Below are 23,017 nucleotides of genomic sequence, written 5' to 3' on the forward strand. Positions count from 1 at the left end.
CGGGCTATTTTAGATACATTATTGTGCGATGAAAAAGGGCTAAGTAATATGATAGAATATTACATTAAGTTTGAAACTGATGTAGTTCAATCAGAAACTAGAGTTTTCAATCTAAGCAAATTGAAGATATGAGGGGCGGCGCAGTGGTTAGCACCGCAGCCTCACAGCTCCAGCGACCTGGGTTCAATTCTGGGTACTGCCTGTGTGGAGTTTGCAAGTTCTCCCTGTGTCTGCGTGGGTTTCCTCCGGGTGCTCCGGTTTCCTCCCACAGCCAAAGACTTGCAGGTTGATAGGTAAAATTGGCCATTAGCAATTGCCCCTAGTATAGGTAGGTGGTAGGGAAATATAGGGACAGGTGGGGATGTGGTAGGAATATGGAATTAGTATAGGATTAGTATAAATGGGTGGTTGATGGTCGGCACCACTTTTGTCTCTCTAACAGAGGGCTATCAGTTCAAGTCCCGCTATGGATTTGAGCACATAATCCAGAAAAACACTTCAGTGCAGTAATGAGATTGTGGGTTCAAGTCCCACTCCAGAAACTTGAGCACAAAAATTTCGGCTGACACTCCAGTGGAGCACTGAGGGAGTGCTGCTCTGTCAGAGGTTCTGTGTTTCAGATAAGATGTTAAACTGAGGCCCCGCCTGCCCTCTCAGGTGGATGTAAAAGATCCCATGCATTATTTTGAAGAACAACAGGTCAGTTCTCCCCAGTGTCCTGTCCAATATTTATCCCTCAATCAACATTAAAGCCTGGCTCGGGTATAAAATTAAAACCCGACCTGGGCCCGACCCGAACACAGCCAAGCCGAACCTGACTCAGGCCGAGTCCTTCAAGTTTTTTTCATGCCCGGCCCGAAAATAGCAAACATGTAATTAATACAGAATAAAAACGCATCAAAATGTAGATTAAAAAGAAAACAATACAAAACAAAGCCCAACCACGGCCAACCTGAACCCAACCCGATCCCGAATGCTGGACACCGAATACAGACCCCATCAGACCCGAACCCGACACACGTAGTCGGGTTCGGGTCGGGTAGCCAGGCTTTAATAAACATCACAAAACCAGATGACTGGTCATTATCATGTTGCTGTTTGTGTGAGCTTGTTGTGCATAGGTTGGTTGCCATGTTTCTTACATTACAACAGCGACTACACTTCAAAAAGCACTTCATTGGTGAAATCTCTTTGGGACATCCAAAGGTCATGAAAGGCTCTATATAAATGCAAGTCTTTTTATCTTTTGGATGAGATGTTATTCATCGCCTGTTCAATGTAATGCTTCCTGCTCATTTGAATAATTGCTGTAGGAGAGCATCGGCTCTAAGATTTTGAAACGCTCCACTGGAGGCCTTGGTGAAAGAAGTGGAAAGCAGGAGAGATGTCCTGTATCCGCAGGGACCCAGGATTGTCGACCTGAAACATTAACTCGGTTTTTCTTCATCCACAAATGCTGCCACACCCCCTGAGTATCTCCTGCATTTTCTGTTGTATCAATCAGGTCTCATACCTAACATTCAAATGCCTCACTTCATCATCACACTGTTAACACTGCTGCAAGCCTCACACCCACATCTCACAGCCTGCACACACTACCAGCTGTTCAACTATGTTGAACAGATTGTGTAGCACATTTTGACACAGTTCCCTCGCCCTTGCATGACAAGGTGATGTACAACAAGAAGCAGCAAGAGGTAACCGGAAGGGGACAGGCACTGCGTATCCCAATCCACATGGAGGAGATACTGCTGGCCATTAATGGGACACCCATTGCAGAGGCCGTGGCCAGCAGCAAGGCTGAAACTATCAAAGGTGATGGTATCCTCATATCTAACCTTCACTCTTACATCCCACTTCCCCCTCATCCCACAAGCTCTTCTGACTTACAAGCTGCAGATGGTGTAAGAATGCACCTCTTACTTCCATCCCATCCTTGCACCACAACCTTACCCTCGTGCGGTTTTCTTTTCAGATACCCAAGAGGTTAAGCAGTGCAGGAACACCAAGAAGACAGTAACGAATAAGACACAGCACCAACGTACCCTCTAAATTTTATTTTGGAGTGCGCAGGTCCGCTTTAAATTTTTTTGTGCAGCTGCGTACGCGCAGTAACATGAAAGGAACTGACTTGTGCGTGGCCTGCGCAGGGACTTTAGGGTTGCTGTGTGGCCACGCAGTTTAGAGGGAACATTGCACAGCATCGTCACTTCATTTCATACTCACAGCCACTAAGCATATGTTGGAGGATAGATTAGAGACAGATCTGCATGTGGTGAGACATCGGGTTCAAGCAGGCTGCAGCCAGGGCAGGGGGCAAGGACAGTGCAGGTGCCAGCTCGGGTTCTGCTTCAGAGGACTCAGATGAGAACTTCGATGTGGCAGCCTACTCAAGAACACTAATGGGTTTGCACAACGAAATGCTTGATGCAATGGGAAGCCTGCGATCAATTTCAAGGAGCATAGAGGAGTCCAGCACCAACTTGACACCGGGCTTTGTACAGAACCTGGAGCCGATCTTTCGAGCAAGTGGTGGTCAACTCCGTTCATACAACACTTGTGGACTCAACCATGATGCAGCAACTGACGGCCAATGTCACAGCTTCCACTGCAGCATATGCAGCAGCCACCCAGTGGAAACTCAGTCTGCAATCATGCAAGGTCAGCTTGCTACTATCGTGACTGTGGATTACAGTGTGCAAAGGGGCTTGCAGGTTCTCAGAACAACATTGTCAAGCTGCTATGTGGTAGGGGTGCCGGAAGCTATTGAGCAAACAATTGGGCTCTTTAACACCTGTGTTTTTAGCGTCACAAGTGCCCTTAGAGCTCCAAAATGTCCTTCCAACATATTACTGGGATTGCTGAGGTGCTGTTCCACGCAAATGGTAGTGGCTCCATGGAGCAAGAATCTGCTGTCCTCACTCAGGAAGACAGCAATCGTTTTCCCATCCATCAGTGTCTTATCGTTGCCCAAAAGCCAGCCAGCCCAGACTGCTGCTGCTTGCTCATGCCGAGATGGTACAGTCCACAGCCAGGCCTTCTAGATCCAGAGCTGCTCGAAGTTGTCCTCCAAGGTCATCTGCAGACTCCTCTACTGAAAGTCAACAGCCTTCCTCTGCCATTCTGAGGTACTGCGTTTTAACACTAGGACTGGCAAAGGAACATGTTAGCTGGAGCATTGAGCTCCAAAATGGCGCCTCCAGTATCAAATCAGTGCCATGATCTGCATTTTCTGCATACCTCAGCCAGACGTAGAAGCGCGCACATACTAAATCGCTCACTAATATGGAGTCCGGCACGATTTGCCCCACAAGTGTCCCCACACCGTGGATGCCATTTTGGAGCTCCAAAGGCACTCATGACGCTAAAAACACAGGTGGTTAAAGAGCCCAATTGTTCGGCCAATAGGTTCTGGCACTCCTACCACATAGCAGCTTGACAATGAACATTAGAAGGCTATTTGATTACGTTAGGCTTCACTGCTAGCCCAATTCTATCCTCACTTAGCATCCATGCACATCCACCGGATAACAATCAGGAAAAGTGGTCATGGTTAATTTTCCACTTCATAGCCCAGGTTCACTATGGCCCATTATAGCAACCCAATGACACCTGAATCGAAATCAGCTAACACAGACCAGGAATCCAACCTACAACATTCTAGTCTAAATAGCTCAGCACCCCACCATGTTTATCTACCAAATCAACCGTAAAACTCAGTAGTTTTTAATAAAATGTCATTCCCTCACAAAGTCTGAAATTAATTATCCTCATCAACAATATTCCTCCAAGCCTTCTATATGCTGCAAACAAATTTCCTGTAACAGCATAACTGAACATAAAAGCACGAGCTAAAGTCCAGTGCAGTTAAGCTGGTCAGCTTATAGAACAGGGGTGGGGCATATTATTGAAACATTATACGCAAGATTGATTATACAGTTATTGTGAAGATATATTTAGTTACTGTGTTACTCACCCTCCAAATTAAATATGCTTCCTTTCATGCAATTTACCCATTATTACAACAAATACAAATTACTGTACAGTAACTTATTTATCAATCATATCACAGGCTGTTCTATCAATTCAACAAAAAGACTATAATACATGCAGAATTATCCAAAAATTCACCATCAAAAACAATTAAAGCATAACTGTTGCAAGAACCCATGGGATTTACTATTATAACAGCACCTCGACATTCACACTAGTTTCTGTGCCAGAGCAGAAGGATCCAACAAGGTTTCCCACTCCTGATTATCACACAATGACTCTTGCTGAGAAGTGCACATATGTGAATATCAGAGGAAGACTAAGTCTGGCTCGGTTAAGATGCCCTTTACATTAATAAATAACCTGGCAACACCTCAGTGACCAGGCTCACACACAAAGCACAGCCAGTGCCCACAGAATCATGTAATATCAAGCAAGCATTGATGCCTTTGGAAGAGAAAACTGGATAAAACATTTTTTTTTAATGCACGGTTGAACATCCTGTGAGCTTTACAACTAACAATAGAAGGCTGGAGGAGATTTAAGGCAATCAGGGAGATCAGTTACCAAACGACAGGTATATTGCCCAGTTTAGAGCCATGGCCTTGTCATTCATCAACAGCAATATTGTACCATCTTTATTTTCTACAGTACTCTGTAAAACAGAGTGCAATAAAAGATAATACAGCTTCAAATCACGCATGCTAATTATATCCCTTCAACCCAAATCATGCAGTTTAATTAAGGATGCTTGTTAGTGGCAAAAAAACACAACTTTACAAAAGCAAAATATATTGTACCCTGTGAACTCCAACTGATTTTCAGGATGTCACCCGAATTCAGCAGCTAATGTACACTGCAAGCCAAAGCTAAAAGTTAGTGTTCCAAAAGTTTACTGCAGTCTCGTAGCCCCAGCGTGAATAGAGGGAGCTGCTTGCCAAAGGGTAGAGTCAACATATCATGAGAAGGGAGGTGCACAACACTGACAAGGCATATGACTGAGAAAACTGGGTGAGAGGTTATAGCCAGAAAAAACGCTCGCTAGGCGGGAAGTCAGCAAGTTTTTTAAAATTAACCACAGCCATGAAGTGCAGTTACCACTATGGCATAGCTATTTGCACAAGCAGGTAATATTTAAAACCTGCCAGGAAATATACACCGGCATAAAGCAGACTGCAAATAATTGCTCGTGGTGGCTGAATATGGCCAGTAAATATAAAATATACAAAAGACTAAAACACCAGGCCAACACAACCAATAACTCATTCCAAAGACAAAAAAGTTTGTATTATATAACACAATGTCATGTCTTTCAGTAAAGTTCCAACTTCACGAATGATATTTTTAGGTATACTTTTTTTAAAATTCATTCATGGGATGTGGGCGACGCTGGCCAGGCCAGCATTTATTGCCCATCCCTAATTGCCCTTGAGAAGGTGGTGGTGAGCTGCCTTCTTGAACCGCTGCAGTCCATGTGGGGTAGGTACACCCACAGTGCTAGCGGTTAGATATAACTGAGTGGCTTGCTAGGCCATTTCAGAGGGCATGTAAGAGTCAACCACATTGCTGTGGGTCTGGAGTCACATGTAGGCCAGACCAGGTAAGGACAGCATGTCCTAAAGGACATTAGTGAATCAGATGGGTTTTTACAAAAATCGACAATGGTTTCATGGCCATCATTAGACTAGCTTTTTAATTCCAGATTTATTAATTGAATTCAAATTTCACCTTCTGCTGTGGTGGGATTTGAACCCATGTCCCCAGAGCAATACCCTGGGTCTCTGGGTTACTAGTCCAGTGACGATACCATTACGCCACCACTTCCCCATACTACCACAGAATGTTATGTAGACAAATACGGCAACCATGTTGTGCACAGCATGATCCCACGGTTAGCAACGAAATGTAAAAAACAATTAATCTAGATTGGCTGGCGGTGTTGTTTGGAAAGGAATGTTGGCCTGGATCCCAGAGGAACTCTCGCTCTTTAAAAAAAGTGCCACAGGATCCTTGTTGACATTTACCAGCATGGCTCTTCCCCACTGTAGGACTCTTCTGATATGACTCAACATCAAACTAGCCAAAGCACTGATCCATTCTTAGAGTCATCAGGGCTAAGAGTTAATAATTAAATTATTCAGCACTCATTTTTTTTTCTTTTGACTCTCTGGTGGGCTATGCAGACCACCTTCCTCTTGTAGCTCAGTAAGAAAGAAACCTACTTCCAGTCCTCCAGCAAAGTTGCTCTGAACAAGCTATAGGAACATGTTGGCATTCCTTCCAATTTTGTCTCCAATTGTGGCTTCTGCTCAGCACCTCCCCATTAGTGGTGCACTGGTTAGCACCGCAGCCTCACAGCTCCAGCGACCCGGGTTCAATTCTGGGTCCTGCCTGTGTGGAGTTTGCAAGTTCTCCCTGTGTCTGTGTGGGTTTCCTCCGGGTGCTCCGGTTTCCTCCCACATGCCAAAGACTTGCTGGTTGATAGGTGAATTGGACATTATAAATTGCCCCTAGTATAGGTAGGTGGTAGGGAAATATAGGGACGGGTGGGGATGTGGATATGGAATTAGTGTAGGGTTGGTATAAATGGGTGGTTGATGGTCGGCACAGACTCGGTGGGCCGAAGGGCCTGTTTCAGTGCTGTATCTCTAACTAGTAAATCAACAGCAGCAGAGCGAGAGGTGAGGGGGTGGGTTAGTACAAACATGCGTCTCAACATTCCTTGGCGCACGAACACCAGGAGACCTGTGATACACCCTGATGTTGTGTGCATCAAGTGAAGACCTGAGGTTCGATTGTGGTGGTGACATGATTGAACAGCCCAAGTATACTCACAGCTGAGGCTCACACATGCACAATAGTCACTTCAGGTAGTTTTGCAAGGTTCAGCAAGCATCATCATCTTCTGGAGAAAAAGAGGGGAGGAATTTAGAGTTTCTAAATGTTGGATCTACCAAAGTCAAACTCTCAGTGTCACAACGCCTCACTAGGAACAGAATTTTTTTGCCACAAGCCTCTCATTCAGACTTGTAAACTTGTAACATGATCCACATGTGCCCACATTTTAGCGTTGGAGTTACAGGGTGTGTCACAATCTGTAAGAAACAACCCCAAACAGAATTGCTTTTAATACAGAGCTACCTCAAAGCCCATATCACTAATTTTCTCATCCAGTTTCACATTCTGTAGCTTTAAAAAATGATCTGCATATGTAGTTCAATTTCTCTTACCGAGTGCTTGGTGTTGTCTTCAATAAATGTAAAACAGCACAGCAAGCAGTCAAGCCAGTTAATACAACCAGTTCTTAACAGACAAGCTTAGCAAGCTGACTGCACCACTGCTTATAGTGCAATTCAAGCATCAGGAAAGGGGGAGGGACAGTAGGAGGGTAGGGTAAGACTCACTTAAATCTGTAGTAAATTAGTCTCCACTTTTTTTCTTTTGTAAATTTAAACCATGTGAACTGTTGAAATCATTTTGCATCACTAGTGATTTGTACAGAGGATAGACCTGCACAGATCAGAAATGGCAGAGAGAGAAAAAAGGTACTGGAAATCTGGAAGCAAAATTGGAAAATGCTAGAAATATGTGGCAAGCATTTTAGCATCTCAGAAGGAAAAATATAGGTTAAGATTTCAGATGTCCATCCTTCGTTTGAACTGTATTTTCCAGCAAGTTGCGCCAGTAATAATAAGAAAGATTGGATAGACGGGGGTTATTCTCCTTAGAACAGAGAAGGCTGAGGGGAGATCTGACTGAAATGCCTTGAACTTTCTATGATTCTTTGAATGTAATATGGGCCAAAACCTTCAAGGTCATACTGTTGCCAAAAGTCACACTCTGAAAAGTCAGTCTAGTAACAACGCAAATTCATTCACCCCAATATGGCAAGTATTTGTGTTATCTATGTTATTTATGGTAGCCCAAAGCCAATTAACATGAAAGAAAATTGTTACAAAGTCATTACTTTTATGGCAGCTAGGCAAAAAATGACTCACATCATCTCGTAACACCACAGCTATGCATGTCGTAAAACCTGAACCGTTGTCACTCAGCACACAATTTCCCAGTACATTTATCCAGTTTCTTCCCTGCCAATTTTCTCCTGAAGGCATTCAGTTTTGCTGAGAGAGTTGCATAGACAGTGCACCTTGGTACACTTTGCCATATCACAACTCTTCAAATTCTTCATGTGTCAGTCTGGATAGTGTTGGCAGGCAATTCAACTACTCAGTGCATCACAGCTGAGCTCGATCCCATCCTCATCTAATATTTGCACACAGGACTTTTCCAAGGAAAAGTGGTAATTCTGACTAACTGTAGCAACCCTACTACCAGCCCTATTCAGATCAGTTAACTCTGTACAGAGGTGCAGAGAGACCTCGGTGCTCATAAAGACCAATCCTTAAAGGTGGCAGGCAGATTTACTTGGGTTTATAAAGAGAGACATAGAATATAAAAGCAAAGAGATTTTGCTCAAACTTTATAAATCACTGCTGGATTCACTCAGCAGGTCTGGCAGCATCTGTGGAAAGAGAAGCAGAGTTAACGTTTCGGGTCAGTGACCCTTCTTCGGAACTGACCCGAAACGTTAACTCTGCTTCTCTTTCCACAGATGCTGCCAGACCTGCTGAGTGAATCCAGCATTTCTTGTTTTTGTTTCAGATTTCCAGCATCCGCAGTATTTTGCTTTTATTTATAAATCACTGGTTAGGCCTCAGCTGGAATATTGTGGGCAATGGTGGGCACCACATTTCAGGGATGATGTCAGGCCTCAGAAAGGGTCCAGAGATTTACCAGACATGAGGGACGTCAGTTATGAGAAGACTTTTGAAAAGTTAGGACTGTTCTCCTTGGAACAGAGAAAATTGAGAGGTGACCGAATATAGATTTTCAAGATGGTGATAGGTTTGGATAGAGTGGATGAAACCTCCAAGAATATGTCCATCACTATTGCTGGTGGGAAGCCCTTCTGCTTTGCACTTCACCGTAACAGCAGAGCTGAGATCAGGAACTCAAGGGTGGGAAGAATCCAACACACCATGCCAAACCACCTTAGATAAATTATTAGCTTTTAGTTAATAATCCATCAGAAAGTCACTAAAAGCTACACATGTTTACTTGACCTTGTAGTTACTACTCACCATCATAGCAGTTATTTCATAACTGCTGCCTTTCTTCAGCAGATAAAAACACTGTTGAAAATGCTCTTTGCTTCGTTATACAATGGGTCAGTAGATAAAAACTAAATTGATGCGAGGGAGCTCGAGGCACTGATCCTTCAACACTCCACATCACCGACTGGTAGGCAAAAGGCTCAAATCCACAATCAGCACCCAATTACAGGTGTACTTTGCCACAGTGGGTAGATAGTCAACATAACACTGTGACTGTGGTTAGTCTGTGTCTTTTATCCCCAATATCCTGTTCTCCTTTAATGAAGGGATATAGTTTCATGTTTGTCAGTGGTTCTCCAGTATCTTGAACCAGATGGCTGTTCTTCAAGTATGAGCGTAGATGGTGAATGTTGCCACAAATCACAGCTAAGTTATATCCTGTCCTAACCCATTGCCCACATAGGAATATTTTGCAGTAGGAATTACTAGAAAGCCATCAGGAACAGAAATACTAGCTAATTTGCTTTCTCCTCAAGAGCCATGCAGTATGTGACTGATCCCCAGTGAGCTACCTAATTTAAGCACAGCTGCTTCAATCTGAATAACACAGATGCATTTAAGGGGAAGCTAGATAAGTACATGAGGGAGAAAGGAAAAGGAGGATATGCTGATAAGGTTAGATGAAGTAGTATGGGAGGAGGCTCTTGTGGAGCGTAAATACCAGCATGGACCAGTTGGGCCGAATGGCTTGGCTCTATGCTCCAAATTCTATGTAATCCCTCATAAATGCCCATGACTGTTCAAGAATGACAGAGAGCATTCACAGCAAGGGCAAAGGTCTACAGCACAGTATCAGGGCAACGTTTCCAAGGATAATAATTATGTAGTACGTGGCATTACTGGTTCTATTTGTTCATTCAACGCAACAAATATTTACTGGTTCCACCCAAATTCAGGTCCCATTGGGAAATAAGCTCACGGGTGATACAAAGATTTGTACAATCACTCAAACAACTGACACATTCAGGAGTTATTTGTGGGGAGGGACCAAGAAATACCAGCTGTCGTGCACACATGCAGATGGTGCATTCCACAGTAACAGTGACAACTACATACCAAGCGAAGTTTAAGTTTTCACTTGAACCTTTTTCAATGGGCTGTAATGGATTTTCTATTACCTTTTACAAAAACACCAATGTAGGTTCATTTTAAACAGCAACTAATCCATGCAGAATGAAATGGAAATGGTTAGCACCATGGTGTATTTGGGATTTTATGCCATCTTTATAACTTCATGCAAATTCCATTCATAAATTTGTAACCAAAAGCAGCCCTGGTGCATGCATTAACTATATGATCCACATTATTGCTGGGTCTGTGCAAATGGACAAAGAGCCTATTATTTTAGCTGCGATGGATGAGGAACCTGCTCAAAAAAAGATAAGAAAAAAAAAACATCAGCAGAGGTGAACCACTTACTGAAAGACAAACAGAAAAGCCATAAACAAGGATCAGGTTTTTAAAAATGTTAAAATAAAAATTAGAGAAATGAATGGAGAAAGAAGTTAAACTTCTGAAGAAGGGAAACAACTTATATCTCAGCCCACATAAAGGAAAACTAGTCACCAACGTGGGTACCTCATTTGATAGTCATCGCCCCTACAAGCCCACTCAGTGAGAACCTAGTACAGGAATGCAATGTCACCAGCTATTGTTTACCTCTCCACCATCACTTTAAATTCCATGACCATCTCCACTTTCTCAGACTGACTATCTGACATCAAGTTGTGGATGAGCTAGCACTTTAAATAACTGGACAGGAAAACCAAAGCCATACTATTCCACTCCCACGAAACACTCTGCACCCTTGTTCCTGACTCCGTCCTTCTCCTGGGATTGAACCAGATGGTGCGCAACCTCAATGTCCAGCTCAACTCAAGAGGTTAAATTCAAACCGCATTCCCTACCCATCAGAAAGACCACATGCTTCCATTTCCACCACATTACATACTTTCGCCCCAACCCACCTCCATTGATATTAAATTGTTATCCGTATTTTCATTACCTCAAGATTCAACTGCTGGATGTTCAACTCATCAGCCTTTCCATCTGCTTCCAATACAAAGTTCAACTTATCCAAAACTTCACTCACTTTCTACACCAAAATCAAAATCTTGTCCTTATTTACAAGTTCCTCTATGACCTTGCCCAAACTATCTCTGCAATCTCTTCCAGCCCTACAGCTCTGACTTGTTGTCCAACCCTCTTCCGGGGTTCCTCATTTTACAGCAAAACTGGAATTCCCTTCATAATTTTCCTAATTTGCCATTCTGCCACTCAGTTCTTACTCCCATATATGAAGCACATTGCGAAATTTTATAAAGTGTAAATCCTGTGGGATTGGCAGGCAGATCTTGGATTGAACAAGGAAATGGCTGCACTCTCATAAACAGAAGGTTGTTATTAATGGTTAAGGCTCTGTGTAGAGACCAGTTACTAATGCAGTCCTGCAGGAATTGATCTGTGAACCACTGTTCTTCACAATCTTTATTAATGATCTGGATCATAGTGTTGGGAGAACTGTCAGTAAGCTCACGGGTGATACAAAGATTTGTTCAAGTGTCAGGACCCCAAATGACTACAATCAGATGCAATCGCGGAAATGGAACTACATCTGGCAGATATCATTTTAACTAAATGTAGTGTTATACATGTGAGTAGGGCTAATGCTAAGCATGTATATACCCAGCAGGATTCCAAACTAAAAACTGTCAAGCAGGAAAAGTATCTAAAGATTCACGAGTACCACAAGGCTACAGCAAAAGCAATTAAGAGTATTAGAATGCATAGCAGGGATGATCCAATACAAAAAGCACTATATTATTCTTATACAAACCTTGGTTAGGTCTCATCTATAATATTGTTTCCTGTTTTGGTTCCCTCATACGGTGGGTGATTTTAGAGGCCTTCCTGAAGAAAAGCCGCTAGATTGATGTCTAGCTTGTAAGTTCTTAGTTATCACAATTGGCTGAGAGAACTGGGTTTGTTTTACTCTACAAAAGCGTAGACAATGCTAGTCCTTAAAATAATGAAGGGATTAAACTGTGACCATGGGGATATAGTATTTGAATTAGATAGGTTCAGGAGAAGCACGAGACATGCATATAAATTACCTAAGCATAGAACATCAGGAGATTTTTCTTTTTGAAGAGACTATTCAACCTTTGGAACAAGTTGCCAACTCGTACAATGAGTGCTGTCATGGTCGTGTAGTTTTTTTTCTCTGGTGAATTTGCGGTTTGCCTTCAGGGCTTGCGAAGGATCAGTACTGCTTTAAGAACCAGCAAGCCTCAGGAGTTATAGACAGGTGCATTTTCGTTGCCCTGGATACAGCCATTTGGCGACTGCAATTCAAAGAGTCCATTCTCGTTACCATAGATACAGCCACTGGGAGTGAATATCAAGCGATACATTCGTTGCAATTCAATTTTGAATTGGTTTTTTAGTTGAAGATAGTTTGTTCTAACAGAGAACACAAGCAGGCAGCTGGTGTTAGCACCTGAAATAAGAGCTCTCATCCATTTAAACTGAAGGAATAGAATTTAGTCTGTTTAAATATTATCTCTAAAAATTCTAAAAAAAAAGTCAAGCCAAAATGGAGATCTCTGATAATTTGCACTGAAGGAAGGGAAGTTAGACTGTGACAATCTTTTATCCCTCAAAAACTCTAGTCAGATTGATTCTACTGAAAGTGTTTGCAAGTTGTTACTTGTTGAAATTTGCTGGAGAAGGAAAGCATCACTTACTGCTGGTATTAGACTACAGACTGTTCTACTGTGGAAGAACCTTTTTTCCCCATCTGTGAGGACTTCAAGCAACATTGGACTGTAAATTTGCAAGGACTCTAATTTTTTCTATTTTAAATGTTGTTTATATCTTCATAGTGTTTAAGAATTTAGTTTTTTTTAATTAAGCAGTTAATTTGTTGATTGTTGGTTTGGTTAGCCATATTTGGGGGTTAATAGTACAATTTGGCTGGGTCTTTCTTTAATTTGGAAAGTTTAAAATTATATGTTAGGCGATCTGTGATTAACAGTGTGTTTCTCCCACCACAATCAGAATCGTATATTTTGATTGGGGGCTTTGACTGGAGCAGTCGGTCGTAACAGTGCGGATTCACTGCAAGTGTTCAAAAGGGTGCTGAATATCTGAGGGCTATGCCGAAAATCACATTGAACAAAACGTAGATGGGGTATTGGGCAATTTGTTTCATGCTCACCGTGGCCTTCTTGGTTTTGTTGCCTTCAAGGGTCAGAAAGAAACTTTACAGATCTTTATCCTCGAATTGGCCCAGTCTATCCAATCTTTCCTCAAAGCTAAAATTTTCCAGTCCTGGCAACACCCTCATAAATCTCCTCTGCACCCTCTCCATCCAGTGCGGTCACATTTTTCCTATAATGTGGTGACCAGAACTGTATGCAGTACTAAAGCTGTGATGTAACTAGTGTTGTATACAGTTCTAGCATAACCTCCCGGTTCTTATATTCTATGCCTCAGCTAATAAATGAAAGAAAGCCATATGCCCTCTTAACCACCTTATCGATCTGTCCTGCTACCTTTAAGGATCTGTGGACATATGCTCCAAGATCCCTCTGTTCCTCCACACTCAGTATCCTCCCATTTACTCTGTGTTCCCTTAGCTTGTTATGCCTCCAAAAATGCACTACCTCACACATCTCGGGATTGATTTCCACTTTTCTGCCCAACTGACCAGACCATCTATATCTTCCTGCAGTCTAAAGCTTTCCTCCTCACTGTCAACCACATGGCCAATTTTTGTATAATTTGCAAACTTCGTTGTCATGCTCCCTACATTAGAGTCTAAATCATTAATATAAACTACAAGAAACAAGGGACAAAGTACTGACCCCTGCGGAATCCCACAGGTAACAACCTTCCAGTCTCAAACATCTGTCAGCCATTACCCTTTGATGCCTGCCACTAAGCCAATTTTGGATCCAATTTCCACTCTCCCATGGGCTTTTACATTTTGACCAGCCTTCCATGTCAGACCTTGTCAAAAGCCTTGCTAAAAATCCATGTGGACCATATCTACTGCACTGCCCTCGTCAACACTACTTGTTACCTGTTTAAAAAATTCAAGCAATAGTCAGACATGACCATCCCTTAATAAACCCATGCCGACTTTCCTTGATTAATCTATGCCTTTCTAAGTAAATATTTATACTATCCCTCAGAATTGATTCCAATAACTTGCCCACAATCAAAGTTAACTGGCCTATAATTACTCAGATTATCCCTTCCTCCCTTTTCAAATAACGGTACATCGGCAGGAGGCAGAGGGTGTTAGTGGAGTGTTGTTTTTCAGATTGGAGGCCGGTGACCAGTGGTGTGCCGCAGGGATCAGTGCTGGGCCCTCTGTTGTTTGTCATATATATTAATGACTTGGATGTGAATGTAAGGGGCATGATCAGTAAGTTTGCAGATGACACCAAAATTGGTGGTATAGTGGACAGTGAAGAAGGTTGCCTAAGGTTACAACAGGATATAGATCAAGTGGGAAAGTGGGAAAGGGAGTGGCAAATGGAATTTAACGCAGACAAGTGTGAAGTGATGCATTTTGGGAAGTTAAACCAGGGGAGGACATATACAGTGAATGGCAGGGCCCTGGGGAGTGTTGTTGAGCAGAGAGACCTTGGGGTGCAAGTACATAGTTCCCTGAAAGTGGCAACACAGGTAGACAGGGTGGTGAAGAAGGCGTATGGCATGCTTGTCTTCATCGGCCGAGGCACTGAGTACAAGAGTTGGGACGTCATGTTACAGTTGTACATAACGTTGGTTAGGCCGCATTTGGAGTACTGTGTGCAGTTTTAGATTAGATTAGAGATACAGCACTGAAACAGGCCCTTCAGCCCACCGGGTCTGTGTCGAACATCAACCACCCATTTATACTAATCCTACACTAATCCCATATTCCTACCAAACATCCCCACCTGTCCCTATATTTCCCTACCACCTACCTATACTAGTGACAATTTATAATGGCCAATTTACCTATCAACCTGCAAGTCTTTTGGCTTGTGGGAGGAAACCGGAGCACCCGGAGAAAACCCACGCAGACACAGGGAGAACTTGCAAACTCCACACAGGCAGTACCCGGAATCGAACCCGGGTCCCTGGAGCTGTGAGGCTGCGGTGCTAACCACTGCACCACTGTGCCGCCCTTTGGTCGCCACACAGGAAAGATGTGACTAAGCTAGACAGAGTGCAGAAAAGATTCACAAGGATGTTGCCTGGTTTGGAGGGCTGGAGTTATAAAGAGAGATTGAATAGGCTGGGTCTGTTTTCCCTGGAGCGAAGGAGGCTGAGAGGGGACATGATGGAGGTATATAAAATTATGAGAGGCATAGATAGGATAGATAGCCAGAGTCTGTTTCCCATGGTAGGGGTGACTAAAACTAGAGGGCAAAGATTTAAGGTGAGAGGGAGGAGGTTTAAAGGGGATCAAAGGGGTAAATTTTTCACACAAAGAATAGTGGGTATCTGGAATGAGCTGCCTGAGGTGGTGGTGGAGGCAGGAACAGTAGCGACATTTAAGAGGCATCCGGACAGGTACTTGAATGAGCAAGGCATAGAGGGATATGGAATTAATGCAGGCTGGTGGGATTAGTATAGATAGGCATTATGGTCGGCATGGACGCGGTGGGTGAAGGGCCTGTTTCTATGCTGTACGACTCTATGACTCCTCCAATCCTCTGGCACCACTCCTGTGCCGTGCCATGGTGGTGGTCTGCCCAAGGGCAGATCCTCTGCTCTTTTTCTCCACCCAGGAGAGATGAACGTGAGCAAGGACGAGAGTACATCAAAAGGTTTGCCGTACCACTCCTGTAACCAGGGAGAATTGAAAGATGATGGTAAGAGCCTCCGCAATTTCCTCTCTCGCTTCTTCTAACAACCTGGGATATATTTCATCCGAACCAGTGGAATTTATCTACTTTCAAAGATGACAAAACCTTCAATACTTCCTCTCTTACAATGTCTATCACATCTAATATTTCACACCCTTTCTCAACTCCAACATCATCATGAGCCCCCTCTTTTGTGAAGACACTGCGAAGAAGTTAAGAACCTTACCCACAGCCTCCATCTCCACATATAGAATACCTTTTTGGTCCCTACTCTTTCCTTAGTTATGGTCTTGCTCTTTATGTACTTATAAAACTTTTTTGGATTTTCCTTCAATTTACTTGCCAGTATTTTTTCATGCCGTCTCTTTGCTTTTCTAATTTCCCTTTTAATTTTATCCCTACACTTTCTGTCCTCTTCTAGTCTTTCTGCAGTATTAAGCTCTCGGTGTCCGACATAAGCTTTCCTTTTTTGCCTCAGCTTACTTAACCTCTGTGCACCTTGTCATCCAGGGGCTCGAGATTTGGCAGTCCCACCAATTTTCTTTATGGGAACATGTTTATCCTGAACCCCTTGAATCTTCTTTTTGAATTTCACCCACTGCTCTGACATTGATTTACTTTCAAGTAGCTGTTTCCAGGGTGCAGGAACAGGAACATCTGGGGGTTTACATACACAAATTTTTGAAGGTGGCAGGACACGTTGAAAAGGCTGTTAAAAATGTATACAGGATTCTTGGCTTTAGAGAGGCATAGCGTACAAGAAAAAGGGCATTATGCCAAAACTTTGTAAATCACTGGTTAGGTCTCAGCTGGAATATTGTGTCCAAATTAAACTAAACAACTAACTTGAGGAGGAGGCTCCACAAATATCCCCATCCTCAATGATGGGGAAGCCCAGCATATCAGTGCAAGAGATAAGGCTGAAGCATTTGCAACAATCTTCAGCCAGAAGTGCTGAGTGGATGATCCATCTCGTCCTCCTGATGTCCCCAGCATCACAGATGCCAGTCTTCTGCCAATTCGATTCACTCCACGTGATATCAAGAAACAACTGAAGGCACTGGATAGTGCAAAGGCTATGGACCCTGACAACATTCCGGCAATGGTGCTGAAGACCTGTGCTCCAGAACTTGCTGCGCCTCCTAGCCAAGCTGTTCCAGTACAGTTACAACACTGGCAATCTACCCGGCAAATTGGAAAATTGCCCAGGTAGTCCTGTACACAAAAAGCAGGACAAATCCAACCTGGCCAATTACCGCCCCATCAGTCTACTCTCGATTATGGAAGGTGTCATCAACGGTGCTATCAAGCTGCACTTGCTCAGCAATAACCTGCTCAGTGACACTCAGTTTGGGTTCCGCCAGGGCCACTCAGCTCCTGACCTCATTACAGCCTTGGTTCAAACATGGACAAACATAAACTCCAGAGGTGAGGGGAGAGTGATTGCCCTTGATATCATGGCAGCATTTGACCAAGTATGGCATCAAGGAGCCCTAGCAAAACCGGAGTCAATAGGAATCAGGCGGAAAACTCTCTGTTAGTTGGAGTCGTACCTAGCGCAAAGGAGAGAAAAGAGAGAATCTAACCATCTCCCCTTGACATTTAATGGCATTACAATCGCTGAATCCCCCACTATCAACATGCTGGGGGTTGCCATTGACCCCCAGAAACGGAACTGGAGTAGCCATATAAATATCGTGGCTACAAAAGCAGGTCAGAGGCTAGGAATCCTGCAGCGAATAACTTACCTCTTGACTCCCCAATGCCTATCCACCATCTACAAGGCACAAGTCACGAGTCTGATGGTGCAGCTTCAACAACACTCAAGAAGCTCGACAGCATCCAGGGCAAAGCAGGCCGCTTGATTGGAAGCCCATCCACAAACATTCGCTCTCTCCAACACTGACACACTGTGCAGCAGTGTGTACCGTATACTAGATGCACTGCAGCAATGCACCAAGGCTCCTTAGACAGCATCTTACAAACTCGCGACCTCTACCACCTAGAAGAACAAGAGCAACAGATGCATGGGAACACCACCATCTACAAGTGCCCTCCAAGTCACACACCATCCTGGCTTGGAACTATATCGCCGTTCCTTCACTGTCGCTGGGTCAAAATCCTGGAACTCCCTTCCTAACAGCACTGTGGATATACCTACACCACATGGACTGCAGAGGTTCAAGGCGGCGGCTCACCACCACCTTCTCAAGGACAATGGGCAATAAATACTGGGCTAGCCAGTGACACCCACATCACATGAATGAATTTTTAAAAAGATTCAGGGTGCCACTCTTTAGGAAGGATGTGAAGACCTGTTATAGGCTGTGGAGGAGATTTCCTCAAATGATAACAGAGATGAGAGTCTTCAGTTATGTAGAGACACAGAAGCTGGGATTGTTCTTCTTACGGCAAAGATGGTTATGAGAAGATTTAGTAGAGGTGGTCAAAATTATGAAGGAGTTTAATATGGTAAATAAGGAGAACCTGTTTCAGTAGCACAGGGTCAGTAACCATAGGACACAGATCCAATAGTAACTTTCAAAAGGGAATTGGATATATACTTGAAAAGGAAAACATTTGCAGGACTCTGTGGAAAGAGCAGAACTGTAATTGGTAGCTCTTTCAAAGAGCTGGCACAGGCACAATGGACCAAATGGCCTCCTTCCATGCTGTATGATTCTAAGATTCTATCAGCAATCAAACTTCAGGTCCTTGGCTATCTGCAAGCATTTGTCTAGTGCAACATGATAAATCCAGGTATTTCAAGTTACATAAGTGCACATCCATCTCAGTCACCTTTCTCTGGCTGACACTTTCCTTCTCCAAGTTAGCTTGACCATAGGCTTATTTTGCATGGCAATTCACTACAGATGAACCCTACCCAAGTGGTCTAGGTCAGAATTCACTCAATTGACTAAAGGTTCAGCAGTGCACCTACTACATGAGAAGGCCGTTTGTCCACCTGATTTCTCATGCTCTGAAAGGTTTTGCTAGTCTCTCCACCTCACAGTGCCTTCATTTAAACAGAAGAGCGTTTTAAAGTGCCTTTCTCCCTGAAGGAGGTTATTAACTGGTAATGTAACTAGCTCATCTTACAGCCAACACCTCGTCTGCTACATTCACTGGAACTATTTAAATTAGAGCTTGAATTCAAGTGTCAGAGAGCAGATTGCACTCATATCATAAGAGCAGCTGCAATGGGTAGTGAACGTCAATTGATTATATTTAATTTAATTAAAATCAGAATGCTGATAAATGGAGGAAGCCTACAGAAGTATTGCCGATCAGGCAGATGGCAGCTTTTTGAGGTATCCAGGCTGTTTGGTAATTCTGGATTTTCAGGATTACGTGTTTGTAAGGACAGGGTCCCACTGCATACAGGGGGGAAAAAACTTACCCTTTAATCAATGCACTTAATAGAAAGAAAGACTTGCATTTATATAGCACCTTTCACTACCTCAGGACATCCCAATGCACTTTACAGCCCTAGAATTACTTTTGAATTGGAGCCACTGTTGTAAATTAGCTCTGGGCAATAAAGTCTGTATAATAATGAATCAATCCTTACCCAAACTGCCACCACTGGTGACAGATATATATGCCCAAAATGCCACCTGATTGCAGCAGCTAAATGGGGAAAATCAGTGGAAGTCCCTCCATGTCAGAACGTTGCCAGGCTTTGCGTCTCAGCAAATCTGGCAGCGACAGGAATCAGGGATGGAAGAAGTGCCCATCTCAAATTGGCAAACATTCAGTTCAATATTCATGTGGGGTGGCAAGGAGAGGGGTCATGGAATTTCTTGCAGTTTATGTAAAATAGAATGTTCCCAGGCAATGGCAAACATCCTGAGGGATACAGAAAGGCTGTAGTCATATAAGGTTAAGAGTATTTTAGCTACTTCCTAACCATTTTTGATTTCTTTGTCACAAGCCTCTGTAACAAATGTGAATTATTACTTCCTCCCTTCAAGATTAATACTGGCAGATGTGGGTTTCTCTGGAAATCTCCCACTCTGATGCGTGTGAAACAAGAAAGTCTAGCGAGTGAGGCAAGTCAGGTTGCACAAGAGACGTTCTGTGCCTATCTACAAGCACAGCTTAAAATAGCTTGGCCAAGCAGGATGGGAGGCTCTTCTCGGCAGATAAAGATAGAGCAAACCCAACAGCATCAGCAATATGTGCGAATAACTGACTCACAGTAATGTTAAGATGCTTCCTCAGAAGGAGCCCAATCTCTGTGTGTCATGCTTTCAGTGTGAAAGGAGGAATGCCAGGGGTATCAAGAGCCAGCACCAAGCAACTAGCTACCCCTGTCAAAGATGTTGCCATTTCTGCGGGCCCTGGCCCACCATAGACAGCAGGCTTCTCAGGCACTTCTTAATATTACTATGAGTCAGTCATTCTCACATTTTGCATATGCAACTGAATTTGCCTACCAAGCTCCCTCTACCAAAAGGAGCCTCCACTCACACCAATAGTCTGCTTGCCAAGTTATTTTAATCGACTGCTGCCATGGCCAACGGCATGCTGCCAAACTGACATACAGAGAATGTACTGGAGCTGCAAAGAGAGCAACGTTGCTCGCAACAGCCTCATGCAGCACCACATTTACTCCATCAAACAGGGATCCAAGAACCGGTCCGGTCTGTCACATGCCTGGGTATCCCATACCATCATTTCAGCCTCTCTCGAGTCCCTGTCCTGCCCCTTTAGTCAAGGCAAATGCTGATAATAGGTTTAAATGTTTCCTGAAGCTTGCCAAAGCCTTTCAGAAGTTTTGTCGTCCTATTGTGATGCCCCTCCTTTAATTGTTTTAAATTTGGCTTCCAGTAAATTTTCCATTCAAATCTACAACTAAAGCTGTACTTATTAGCTGACCCGATGGATGTATATACTTGATTTCCATTGAAGTCTGTCCAAAACTGGCATTCTGGGAGTATCTGTACCAAAAAAGGAAAACCTAGGCTATTGCCATGCGTTATAATGTGCAGATAAAAATAATCACAGATGGCACAATCCAAATTTAGAAGGGCAAAATCATACTGCTTGGTATTTTTCGTATTTCAAAGAGAAACAGTATGAAAATTTCACCTCCTCCATCATTATAAACCTAGTGATAACATCTTGTTTCTCAATCTGTCGTCTCTTATAAGTACCAGAAAAAAGATTTCGTCTGCAGATATACACAAAGGATTTACAGTACAAAAACATTTGGCCCAATGGGTCTACCACCAGTGTTTGTACTCTACATTAGCCTCCTCCCATCCTTCTTTATCACATCACATAAAGACATCTGGAATATGTACAAATTGGTGAAACGCACCCGTAAGCTTTTTGGCTCTCTTCCGCACGAGGCATTTATCCGCCTGTTCCTTCTTACTCCAAATCCCTTTCAACTACAACCACCACCTCCCTCATTGATGGCACAGCCTCCTATCCCTCAGTTTGTGACGTATCTCCCCAGTCACCCCTCTCTCAGTCTGTGACTCACATACTCTGTCACACTTCTGTGACCCAACACTCCTCAGTGACATACGTACCCCATCACTTCTCTCAGTCTGTGACCCAGGCCTCTTGTCACAGCTCTCAGTCTGTGACCTGTCTCCCGTCACTCATCTTGCTATTCCTGTGAAGCACTCAATGACCAATCTAATACTCCTCTCTCTGCAGCTGTTTTCTCAGGATTTCCTGATACTGCATTACTTCATCAATCCTCTTAAAGTCTGTGAGCCCTTTCTGAATCTGTCACCCAACTCCTCCCTTTGACTCTGAGCCCATTCCTCCCTTATTTTTCTGTGACTAATATTCTCCATAACCCCTCCCCATCTCTGATCCATCTCCCTATCTCTCTATCCATGACCAATTTCTCCATGATGCTATACTGATTCTGTGATCTCCCTGCCCCTGTCTGTGATCAATTTCCCCATAAAGCCCTTAGTCTCTGGGCAATCTCCACATGACCACACCCTCACTGTGACCTCTCCTTTAATCTGTGACCCACAACCTCACTGTTAGCCATCTTTTTATAACTTCTCTCTCAATCTGTGACCTATCCCTGACAGTGAACCTCACCACCCCCCCCCCCCAACGCCACCTCACTCAATGACTGATCACAGACACTTTTATTTGTTTATTTTATTTATTTAGAGATACAGCACTGAAACAGGCCCTTCAGCCCAGAGTCTGTGCCGACCAAGAACCACCCATTTATACTAACCCTACAGTAATCCCATATTCCCTACCTACACTAGGGGCAATTTACAATGACCAATTTACCTATCACCTGCAAGTCTTTGGCAGTGGGAGGAAACGGGAGCACCCGGCGAAAACCCACGCAGTCACAGAGAGAACTTGCAAACTCCGCACAGGCATCCAGAATCGAACCCGAATCCCTGGAGCTGTGAGGCTGTGATGCTAACCACTGCACCGCAATCTTCTCCCTCAATCTGTTACCCTCCCTCACTTCATCACTGAATTCTCCTCATTCTGACACCTGCCCTGAGAGGCCACATCACTCATTCAGTAACCTCCCCCCTCACCCTGTGGCACCTCCCTTCCTCATTGTGTGACCCCTGCATTGAGGCTCCTACTCTCATTGAGCCCCCTTCTTCTTGCGATTAATCCCATGCCCCCCCAAACACTGACTCCTTCCCTAACAGAGGTCAGGACCACTCTAGCCCTACCACCCTTTCGGAAGACCCTACTTTTCTCCCTTTCCCTCGCTCTGGGGGGGGGGGGGCACCCACACACCCACCCATTCGCTCGGGGGGGGGGGGGGCACCAACCCATCCACGCTCTGGGGGGGGGACCCACATCCCCACACTCTGGGCGGGGTGTTCACCCACCCACCCGCTCTGGTGGGGGGGGGCACCACCCCAGCCACCTCACTGGCCCCTCTCTCCCTGCCCCTGCCCCTGACTGAGACTATCCCCTTCCCCGAGCCCCTTGCCCCTCCCCACTTGCTCCTCCCCTTTG

The 23,017-nt window shown here is 43.9% G+C and overlaps 1 protein-coding gene across 11 annotated transcripts in view; it reads right to left on the minus strand.

The window, feature by feature from the left end:
- The window catches only part of LOC137353392 (carnitine O-palmitoyltransferase 1, liver isoform-like), an 87,163-nt gene that overhangs the window by 63,867 nt on the left and 279 nt on the right, over positions 1-23,017 (minus strand). The window contains exons 1-2 of one of the 11 annotated variants that reach the window (XM_068019618.1): positions 7,224-7,309; positions 6,829-6,898 (exon numbers count right to left, since the gene is read on the minus strand). The exons of 4 other annotated variants lie outside the window; for them this stretch is intronic. The gene's annotated coding sequence lies outside the window, so the exon portion shown is untranslated. Of the gene's footprint in view, positions 1-4,194; positions 4,219-4,793; positions 4,908-6,828; positions 6,899-7,223; positions 7,310-21,365; positions 21,556-21,582; positions 22,095-23,017 lie in introns of those variants that run through there. 6 more of the 11 variants (XM_068019619.1, XM_068019623.1, XM_068019622.1 and 3 more) reach the window with 6 other exon arrangements.

This window comes from Heterodontus francisci, chromosome 41 (assembly GCF_036365525.1).
Source record: "Heterodontus francisci isolate sHetFra1 chromosome 41, sHetFra1.hap1, whole genome shotgun sequence".
Classification (NCBI taxonomy): Eukaryota; Metazoa; Chordata; class Chondrichthyes; order Heterodontiformes; family Heterodontidae; genus Heterodontus; species Heterodontus francisci.